Source organism: Diabrotica undecimpunctata, chromosome 7 (assembly GCF_040954645.1).
Source record: "Diabrotica undecimpunctata isolate CICGRU chromosome 7, icDiaUnde3, whole genome shotgun sequence".
Lineage (NCBI taxonomy): Eukaryota > Metazoa > Arthropoda > Insecta > Coleoptera > Chrysomelidae > Diabrotica > Diabrotica undecimpunctata.
This window is the reverse complement of record NC_092809.1, coordinates 123,175,894-123,185,493: the sequence shown is the minus strand read 5'-3', so window position 1 is coordinate 123,185,493 and position 9,600 is coordinate 123,175,894.

The window sequence follows — 9,600 nt, the reverse complement described above, 5'->3', positions numbered from 1 at the left end:
ACTGTAGATCTTACTCCAGTCTTCAGAGACAAAAATGCCACTGAATCTCTAAAAATCATAAGAACAAGCTGAATTTAGCCGATAATGTTAATTTTAGAACGACAAAAAGTTGCAAAAACGTTATATCAGTTATACACCGATCCATATATTGTGAAATTCGTTAAAGTGCAGAGACTTAGATGGGCTGGACACATTGCTAGGATGTCAGGTTACGAATACACGAAGAGATTAACATTTTCAAAACCAGAGGGCACAAGAGGCAGGTGACGACCACGAATGAGATGGATTGATGATGTGGAAGAAGACCTACAGATTTAAAGGGTTAGAAGATGGAGGGAAGTTGCCAGGAATCGACAGGAGTGGCGACTTCTTTGTAAGCAGGGTAAGATCCACAACTTATACGTCCATGTCCACAACGGATTGTCGAGCCACTTATGATGATGATGGAAATTATGAACAAAATTATTTATTAAATAATAGTTTAAAACTGTTCTTTTTTTAATACACTAGTACATTTTTACAAAAGTACTTAACTTCTGCTTTGAATTACATCCAAAACCGTCTTCTTGGAGGCATTTTCCGTGACGTGCGATCATTTGTAATGTAAAAGTTAATTAAAATGCCTCATATTTGTGGCCAAAAATTAAAATCGAATTTTCATGTTATAGGTTTTGAAGACTGGTCTCCAACAATAAAAATTTCAATACGACTGGTCAATGAAAGTAATAAATTTTATTGATCTCGCGAAAATCGTAAAAAAAGGCCAAAATCGCACATAGTTTATTTACTGAACATCTTTATAGAAACTGACTTTATTTGCGGCAAAATAAAAAAAATTGCATACGAAAGCTGCACTTTTCGCCTTTAAAACGCATTTTGATTTTTGTCGATAGGACACTCTGATCAAAAGGGTATCGAATTTTTGCCGTCGAGTTGATACAAATTTTATTTAAAATTGATTTCGCGCCCTGAACTGAAATACACAATTGCCAGTAGCTTCAAGAGAGAGAACGGTTCGTGCTACGCAAGAAGTCCTAATAAACATTTTTGTTCAAAATTATCTCAGCTTCATTTTTTATTTGAAACAGTTTTTGAAAATCGATTTTTTTGCGTTTTTATCCCCCAAGAGGTGGGGTTTTAGGGGGAAGGTCGGGGGTTAAAGTGGTAAACTTTTTTGCACCTTTTTTGTGTCCCAAAATTAATATTCTCGGCAAAATTCATCTTGTTCGTATGATTTTTAGGGGTCAACTCTGAGGACTGGACTATCTGTATGAACTGTTCACCTGTTTGAATCAATTGACCTGAATAAAATTAAATCCCTTTTCATAATCTATAAAAGAGAGAAAAACATACTTTCATAAACCACGGTAGTTTTAGAATTTAAGCATAATCAATGAGACATCCTGTATAAGGATTTCTGTTACTCCATTATATTTCAACAAAGGGGAGGTAAGATCAAATAAATCAGCCTCTAGATGCACTTATATAAAATAGGCGTACACTTCCTACATTAAAGTTAGCATTCGTAAATAATAGGTTCAGAAGTTTTGGTTTTATATGCTTAGCAAAGTTAGTAGTGTTTAGCTTTGTTTCGCAAAAGCTGGATAATTTAATTATTTATAGATCGACTAAATACTGGAGTACAGGACTTATTTCAACACATTTTATAGTTAATTTTTTGATACATAATATACGCAAACTGCTAATGAATATTTTAACAAAGAGACTAGTGCCCAATTAGTTTTCTAACGTTGTTAACTTTATTACTTTTATTTATCAGAATTTAAAATTTTTAAATAAACTCCTGGACAAAATTAACGTACCACTATAATTAATCTCGGCGATTACATTTTCGTTCAAAATAATGAGTGTCATAAAAGAAGGTATACATTTTCGTCCAAGCCCCTAAAATTGAGGTATACTTTTTGAAGAAGCAATTAATAAATATTAAATATATAAATATGTACGAATCTTCGAGTTTACTCATTTGTGAAAATTTTCTCAAAGTGTTTATATTGCTATAGTCTTGAATTGTGTTATGAAAATGATTTATTCTTGAAACGTTATGGAGAATTTCGACAAACGTCGGTGAAAAAAAGTGCAACGAAAAGAGGTGCTCCCCTTTTATTCGTGAATAACTATAAATTCAATTTTGCCGAAAAGATGTATCAAAGGTTGTAACGCTGCCGTCTACATAATTGGGGTGATGTAGTAATTTCTAGACAAAACTTAAATCATTTTCATGAAAGTCTGGGGGCCCACTGCATTCAAAAACAGTTTGAAGAGTAGCAGCTAAGCGTAAAGCTGCAGAAGATATAAATACTCAACCCAGGAAAAATTTTCACCGCCTTTTAAGTGAAGAAGAATATACCAATTTAACTATTATGAATTTGAAATCAGTGAAACAAAGTATTTATAATGTAAGAAGAAAATTACTCCCAGTTTTACCAAAAACGTTAGAAAAATTACTGGAATCATTGGAAAAATTACAGGGACCCTATCATCACGTCTAGAAATAAAAACTTTATATTGGTAAATGATAAGAGAGCAAAATTGACTATTATATCTTGTGAGACAAATCTCAAACATTTATGTAAGTGTTCTAGAATATATATAGATGGTACATTTAAATATTGCCCAAAATTCTATTATCAAATGTTTACAATTCATGGATACTACAATGGCCATTACATTCCACTAGTATTTTGTTTATTGCCGGATAAATTATCATCTACATATGAAACATGTTTCAATTTGATAAGGACCAAATGTTCTGGGCTAACTTTAAATTTTCTTCCAAAAGATTTTGTCATTGATTTTGAAAAAACAGCCTTATGGTTAAATCAGTTTGGAGTCAATCTAAAATAATCTGATGTAGATTCTATCTTTCGCAGGCTTGGTGGCGTGAAATTCAAGAAGTTGGCTTAACAAATGATTACAAAAACAGAACTGAAGTGGGAAAATTGATTGGTCATTGCTTTGGTCTTCTTTTTCTAGATCACCAAGAAGTCGGTGATTGTTTAGTTTTTGATCTGATCGAAATTATGCCCGAGAGTGTTGAACTAAATGCTTTTGTTGATTTTTTAGTTAAGACATATGTCGATAAAAACTCAACATTTCCACCGATACTCCGGGCTTCAAAATCTTCTTCAAAATTTTTGAAAAGTAAAATAGAAAATTTTAATGAAAAAACTATTACTAGGCTGGAATATGTTAAATATATATCCCACTATTTTAGTTTTTAAGTAAGTTTATTATTATTTGCTATTTATATTGTAAGTTGTAAATGAAACTCACTAATCTAAGATAGTAAATTTTATAACGCAGTAAGGACCCCTGGACGAAAGTGTATATGCAAAAATATTTAACTTGGACGAAAGTGTTATTTCTTCAGGTAAAAATTTAAGGTAAAACTGAACTCATTACGATATTCTGGACGAAAGTGTATCTGCTCAATTAATCTAAATATTTACAATATGAACGCAAAATAAAACTAAGTGACATTGAAATAATAATAAACACCTACAAATAAGTCCAACATGACTTTATCATGACCTTAATTTGCCTTATTGTTTCTTTAAAAATTTGTTTTTGTCGGAAATACGTAAATAAGTTAGCATAACTTCAAATTGCAAAAAGAAAAAAATCAGTAAATTAACACAATAAAATGCATCTGGGTCAACATTAATACCGTGTATACCCTCCTCTACTTCTTATGACTGCATTTATGCGTCGAGACATGCTTGATATCAAATGTTCAACAAAAGCTTGCGGAATATTCTCTCATTCTTCAATAACGTCCCCAATGAGTTGGTTGTGATTGGCAATAGGGGGTCTATGATTTCGAATCTTGTTTTTGAGATAGTCCCATAGATGCCTTATAGGTTTCATGTCCGGACTGTTAGGTGGCCACTCTATAATAATGGAATATCAAAATTATTTAGGTAGCCAATAACCTGTCGAGCCACATGAGGACGAGCATTGTGTTGCATGAATAAAAAATTAGGTCCAAGATCCGGAGCAAAAGGCATTACATGTTAGGCAAGAATGTTGTCTAAGTAATAATGGACATTCATAGACCTCGTACGTATGTTGACGTACGTACGAAATTCAAAACAAATTCCCCCCAAAACATTTTAGAGCCACCACCAAAAGATACTTCAGGAGAGATATTGCAGCTGGCAAATCTTTCTCCTCGCCTTCGCCAGACACGCTTACGATCATCTGGAGCTTTTAGGCTTACTCTAGTCTCGCCGGAAAAAAGAACTCATTTCCAATCATCGATGGTCTAATTTTGATGCAATCTTGCAAAATTCAATCTCTGAACCCTGTGTTCTCTGGTAAGCAAGGGTTTTTTGGCCGGTTTCCTGTTGCTCAATTCTGCTTCATGTAAACGTCTTCTAACTGTCCGAGACGATATTGCGACATTTCGAACATCTGTTAGTTCATTTTTTTTAGCAAATTGCTGGGGACTCTCCTATCTCTGAGAGCACGTTGTCTCAAAAAACGATCATCAATTTGATTTCAAGGTTTTCGCCCTTGTCCTGGTCTTCGATTATACGCCCCTGTTTCATTATATCGCCTTACCTTGCGACTGATGTTGGAATGATATCTTCTTAACAAACCTGCAACGTATCGCATTTAATATCCTTCATCTAAGAGAGTCGATGCTCGCACTGCTTCCTCCATTGACAAATTTCTTTGGCGGTTAATTTTTTTATTTGATTTTTATGCAAATGAACTTCCAAACATGCATGTGATAAAAATATCACAATAAAAGCTTGCTTGCTTGCTTTCTTACAAGCACTTTGCTTTAATCGGCACTTTTTATGAAAAGTTTAACTCACTTTTAGTCTAAAACGAAGTTTAATACAAATTATTGTTAAAACAAGACTATTATTAGCTTACATAACAACTGTCACTGTCAAACAAGGTCCATAGGCAACTTGTCGTACAGTAAATTATCAATAAATAAAGATTATTAAGAAAAATATGAGTGGTGCGTTAATTTTGTCCAGGAGTTTAATTGTATCTTGTTCCGATTCTTGATAAAATCAAAAGATGAATCCTCTTAAGCAAATCAACGGATTTCGGTCCTCGACGCTATTACCCGTGAACAGAAATAAATGCTAGCGATGTTCGGTTGGGTCTTGTGAGGAAGATCTTTCGTAATACCCAAAGATCGGATAACGGCAGATCAATACTAAGCAAGTACGGAAAGGACAATGGGCTCTGATCAATACTCAGAAGTAGAACAGTGTTCCATTTCCAGCGTACATCGATGGTAGTGGTGGGAGGTCGGGCACACAGAGCTAGATGTTAGCAAGCGATGACGGCGTTCGGCGACGTTATCATTAAAATATAAGCAATATCAAAATGAGAGAAAATGAGAGAACATCAAAATTAAACGAGTACAACAAAGATGATTTCTATCCCCTTTACTGTTTAACTTAAACGCATATGTGCTAATAACTTGAGGTAACCGGACGATACCCTTAATACCGTGTTCATGGCAGAGAATATTGATGATAAAGCACAATTGCACAAGTAAACTAAACCTCATAAAAATATTACCATATTATCAATGAGGAGCGGAAGAGTTAAGAATATATGGATTCCTAATTCGATCCATAAAGAATATGGTTGTTTTATTTAAGTAAATACTAACAGTTTAACAGTTTTAGGCCTCCCGTCCACTGTATCCGAAAAACTGCGAAATCAATTCGTCCGAATTCGATCGAAAACGGACGAAACATCAAAACACGTGGTTTGAAGAGAAGCGCGTCCACTGGGCCCGTACCGTTCGTCCGATTTCGTACGAATTCGGACGATGCCGCATACAATCCCAGCATCTAAGATCTAATTGCGAAATAGTGCGAAACTTGGATCACGCGAGATAGACACAATGGACTGTAAACGGTTAATTTTTCGAGTTTGGCATGAATTTTGTTAAGAATGGGAATTAAAATGTATCCTTTTTCATTCGAAAATATGAGAAGTGGTGGTTATCTTTGATTTCTTACATCGTACAACAAATGAGCAAAATCCCCAAACTCGTTTCTTTTTGCGTAAAAAGAATTTACCCACACTTCTCTTCTTCGTCTATATTGCCTGACAGGTCGATAAATCAAAGGGAGATTGTTCCAAAAAGAAAAAATTCTTCATCATAATCAGAACGACCATTTCGTAGAGCCATAATTACACCATAGAGTTCGGACGAATACCGAGGCAATAAACGATCGGCGTTCGCACGATTTATTTATAACGACCTTCATCCGAATTCGCAGTTCGCAGCTTTCCGGATCCAGTGGACGGGAGGCCTTACAGATGTATCTGTTTCAACAATGAGAATTTCTTTTTCATCAAGTGTCCATAGAAGTGACTTAGCTTTATCAGTTCTTAACTCCTCAAAAGCAAATACCAAGCCTGGGCCTAACAGAAATTTCTTGCAATCTATAAGATCTCTAATTTTTGCAGAAAAATTATGAACCCATTTTAAGTAATGTGAAAACATTCCCATTGCCCTCTGAAGACTTTTAGAATCATTAGGAACTGACAAATTTAGTAGAGGCCTTAATCTGTCTGAATCAGGTTTCATTATAGAGTTTTCTATTGTATATCCCAAAATATTTATAACTTTTTGATTGTAGTGACATTTATTTTAATTTATCTTCTTCTACTTGATGTTCCTATCCGTTACGAATGTTGGCGATCATCATGGCAATCTTTATCTTATCTGCAGCAGCGCGGAAAAGCTGCACAGATGTTGTTGTGAACCAGATTCTGAGGTTCTTTAACCAAGATGCTCTTCTTCTTCCTGGACCTCGTTTCCCAAATATTTTTCCTTGCAGGATGGCTTTTTTCAATTTATGGTTAACCCATATTTTTTAACGGCATTTAGAAATTCTGTAAATTTAAACATGGCAATCTTGATCCACACGACCAACTGTTACGTCATTTAAATAAGGGTAAACTCATTGTAGATTTTCTTTTTTAATGATAGAATCAATGGCTCTCTGAAAACATGATACTCCATTGGTTATCCTCAAAAGAAATACGACGGAATTGGTAAGGGCATCCATTTGCCTCGAAAGCTGTAAATGGTATGTCAGATTCCTGAATTCGTATTTGATGATACGCGAATTTTTAAATCAATTGAACTAAAAATTTTATATTTTGATATCTTAGACACTACTGAATCGATATAAAGTAGAGGATAAGTATCAAGTAATGTACAATAAATCTATTTATTGTTTGAGAATACTCAACTAGCATGCGGCGACTATGATTTTCATTTTTAGTTATCAAAACTTGGGTCCTCCAAGGTGATTTACCCTCTTCAATAATTTCAATTTCAGTCAACATAATTAACATTTGCAGCAGATAAAGTTCTTTTTCTTTCAGTACAATAAATTGTTACTTTACTGCCGCAAATGAGTGCAGTAATGAATGACTTAATGACAGTTGCGATAAAAAATATTTACACCAGTCACCCAATTCTACAATCTTTCCATAACTCTATCCATTTCTTCGCCTCTCAAGGAGTCTTCTTGAAAAACATCAAGGTATTCTACCACATCGGAAATAAAGGTAACCTAATCGAGGACAGCTCAGCAAATTCTACGCTATCATCAATCACTGATCTTGAAAGAAACCAAATTAACAAATATGTAGAACGTCACATTTTACACTTAATTTCTAACAAACTTGCAATCAGCTGCTATCAAAATTGAAAGAAACGTTACTATACATAGGTATATTTGAAGCTCCACAGATCCTTGGAAATTCAAATGATTTATGTGATTTCTGGCATACGACAGCCACAGTTGGCTCTGACGTAGACCAATCTAGAGGTCCAATTTTCGATGACTTTTTCCAACATTTGTGGCCGTATATCGGCAATAACGCGGCGAATGTTGTTCTCCAAGTGGTCAATCGTTTTAGGCTTATTGGCGTAGACTAGCGAATTCATATATCCCTACAGAAAATAGTCTGATGGTGTTAAATCGCACGATCTTGGAGGCCAATTCACGGATCCCACACGTGAAACTATGCCATACCAAACGTTTCTTTCAATAAATAAATTGTGGCAGGAGCTGTGTAACATATTGCGCCGTCTTGTTAAAACCACAGCTCCTGCACATCATGGCTGTTCAATTGAGGAATAAAAAAGTTAGTAGTCATGGCACTATAACGGTCACCATTGACTGTGACGTTCTGGTCAGCATCGTTTTTTAAGAAGTACGGGCCAATGAGTCCACCAGCCCACAAAGCACACCAAACAGTCAGTTTTTCTGAATCTAATGGTGTCTCAACATACACTTAAGGATAATCTTCGCTCCAAATACGGTAGTTTGGTTTGTTAACATAGCCATTTAACCAAAAATGAGTTTCATCGCTAAACAAAATACGCTTATGAAAATCAGGATCTCGTTTTGCTAGGCTTGCTAGGTGATCTACGCCTTGCTAAGTGATCGGATAGCTTTAATTCTTGCATGAGTTGGATTTTGAAAGCACACAAATCAAGACTGTTCCGCAAAATCTTCCATAAAGTGGATGGGCATATATCCAACTGCTGTGCACGATGGCGGATAGACTGATTCGGATCTTCCCCTCTGTGGATGCGTATTATGATTTAGAGTAAACGTGGTTCGAAAACGTTCTATGGTTAATTGAATTAATTCCTCTGATGGACGTATTTTAAACAGAACGATGATTTTCAAAATAAATTTGCACAATTTGGAAGCGTTGTTCAGACGTCAGTCTATTCATGCTGAAATGCCAAATTAAACTAAACATAAATCATTTGGCAGCTGTCAAAATCGCCGCAAGTTAAAAAAGTGTTGCCAACTTACATTTCTATCTTCTTCTTCTTATTCTTTTGGCATCATAACCCTGGTTGGACCTTTGCCTGTCTGGCTATGTCCTTCCATTCAGATCTCTCTTGGGCCCTTCTCCTCTATTGTCTTATACTCATGGTTTTCAGGTTGTCTTCCACGTCATCCAACCATCTCGTCCTGGGCCTTCCTTTTTTCCGCCTTCCTACCGGCTTCCACTGTAACATCTTCTTTGCCCTTTTCGTGTGTTCTTGTCGCTGAACATGTCCCAGTTTTGACTTTTCACAAATCTTACAATGTCATACCCTTCATTTAGTTCATTAACATCGTCGTTTCTCCTGATTTTCCATGTGCCGTCTTCCCCTTGCACTGGGCCATATACTTTTCTCGGTATCTTTCTATCGAATGTCCTGAGTTGAGCTTCCTCTTTTTTCGTCATTACCCAGGTTTCATAAAAATAGGTTACTACGGGTTTAATCAAAGTCCTTTAGATAGCAATTTTGGTTCTTCTGTCCAATTTACTTACTTACTTAACTTGCATTTCTATACCTCTAAAAAATACCCTTTATATGATGCCGAGGGAGCTCCCACTTCTATGCCAATACTGCAGCTATTTTATCAAATCACTGCTAACTATATTTTTTGAGGTGTCCAAACTACAAAGATCAACGATGATTACGCGGATTAAAGGATAACTTAAATAAAGCTCTAAATTCATCAGTCAACGTACGCCACACCCTCAGCTTTTTCCAAACTATAAACA